The sequence below is a fragment of the Chrysochloris asiatica genome, unplaced genomic scaffold (genome assembly GCF_000296735.1).
Source record: "Chrysochloris asiatica unplaced genomic scaffold, ChrAsi1.0 scaffold00010, whole genome shotgun sequence".
In the NCBI taxonomy this organism is placed as follows: Eukaryota; Metazoa; Chordata; class Mammalia; order Afrosoricida; family Chrysochloridae; genus Chrysochloris; species Chrysochloris asiatica.
The window spans coordinates 36,094,058-36,096,182 of NW_006408528.1; the positions used below are offsets into that span (position 1 = coordinate 36,094,058).

Consider the following 2,125-nt stretch of genomic DNA (forward strand, 5'->3'; position numbering starts at 1 on the left):
GTTTTTCCCATATTGGTTCTATTTTACTTTATTTTTATATGTCTCATCATTTTTCATAGACTGCCAAACATTGTATAAGAAAATTGTTAGAGGCTCTGGATTACGTTGTTACATGCTTTCGAGTCGGTTCCGAATTACAGTGACTCTGTATAAGGTTTCTTAGGAGCGGCTTGTGGGTTTGAACTGTTGACCTTTTGGTTAGCAGTCCAGTGCTTACCCTACAGCGACGCCAAGATTACATTATCTGACAGCCATTGCAGTACACTGAGCTCCATAGAGACAGCGCAGGGCCAAGCAGAGCCAGACGGCACTGGGCGGACTCTGTGCCTCTCGGACAGAAAAAAAATAATAACTAAACATGGGCCAAGGAGATGCTAAGAAGCCGAGAGGCAAAATGTCATCCTGTGCATATATTGTGTGAACCTGCGGGGAGAAGCACCCAGATGCTTCAGTCAACTTCTCAGAATTTTCCAAGAAGTGCTCAGAGCGGTGGAAGGCTATGTCTGCTAAAGAGAAAGGGAATTTGAAGACATGGCAAAGGCAGACAAGGCCCATTATCAAAGAGAAATGAAAACCTATATCCTGCCTAAAGAGGAGACAAAAAATAAGTTCAAGGATCCCAATGCACCCAAGAGACCTCCTTCGGCCTTCTTGCTTTGTTCAGAGTATCGCCCCTGCATCAAAGGCAAGCATCCCTGCCTATCCATTGGTGATGTTGCAAAGAAACTGGGAGAAATGTGGAATAATACTGCGGCCGATACAAGCAGCCGTATGAGAAAAAGCTGAAGGAAAAGGAGCTCTGGCAGCGTAGTGGTTACGAATCGGGCTGTGAACCGAAAGCTCAGCAGTTCGAAACTACCAGCAGTTCCGCGGGAGAAAGATGAGGCATTCTGCTCCCGTAAAGATTTACAGCCTCAGAAACCCTGTGCAGGGTCGCTATGAGTCTGAACCGACTCCACGGCACATAACAACAACAACAAGAAGCTGAAGGAGAAGTGTGAAAAGGATATCGCTGCCTAGCGGGCTGAAGGAAAGCCCGATGCAACCAAAAAGAGTTATCAAGGCTGAGAAAACCAAGAAAAAGAAGGAAGATGAAGAAGAGGAGGAAGATGAAGAGGATGAAGAAGAAGTTGATGATGAATAACTTAGTTCTAGCTCAGGTGTTTTTTTGTTTTGTTTTGTTTTGTTTTTGTCTCTAAAGCATTTAAACTCCCTGTACACAACCCACTCCTTTTAAAGAAAAAAAAAAAGAAAAGTAAGACTGTGTAAGATTTGTTTTTAAACCGTACAGTGTCTTTTTATGCATAGTTAACACATTACCGAATGTGTCTTTAGCTAGCCCTGTCCTGGTGGTATTTTCAATAGCCACTAACCTTTTCTGGTACCGTATGGGGGTTGTGAGTTGGCATGGAAATTTAAAGCAGGTTCTTGTTGGTACACAGCACAAAGTAGTTATATATGGGAATGGTAGTTTTTTTGCTTTTTTTTTTTTTATGTTCAGTTATCTGATGCAGCTTATATGAAATAATTGTTCTGTTAACTGAATACCTCTCTGTAATTGCAAACAAAACAAAATTGCAGCTGTTTTGTTGACATTCTGAATGCTTCAAGTAAATACAATTTTTTTTATTAGAAAAAAAAAAAAAAACATTGCATTATCTTCCGTCAAGATTTTACCTGATTCTTTGGCAATCACAGAGAGCCTGAGCATCTTAAATACATAAGAGTTCAAGATAATTCGAGGTAAGTTTGCAATCTTTGTGTGTCTTGGTCTTTCTCTGGTTTCTAGGGGAGTCTACTGAGAGCCTGAGGTATTTCCTAGGCTCTCTCAACTTAAACTGAAAATTTTGCCTCCCCAATGGTGGTTCAAGCTCACCAAGCACTCCTCAGAAACCCTATACAGGGTTGCTGTGAGTCGGAACTGACTCTACAGCACTTAACAACAACAGCAACACAAGATAATAATAATAATAGGATAGTACTGAAGGGTATAGATTCTAAAGTTCAACAGACAACTCTTATCTCTTTCTGTGCCTGTGCCTGGGTAAATTACTTCACCTCTCTAAGCCTCAGTTTTCCTATCTGTAAAATGGGAATAGTGATCTTCTCTTCCTTATGGTACTGC

General features: G+C 41.2%; 1 pseudogene; it reads left to right on the plus strand.

Moving 5' to 3' along the window:
* The first annotated feature begins 352 nt into the window (after positions 1-352).
* Positions 353-1,144, plus strand: LOC102826816 (annotated as a pseudogene).
* The last annotated feature ends 981 nt before the right edge of the window (positions 1,145-2,125 follow it).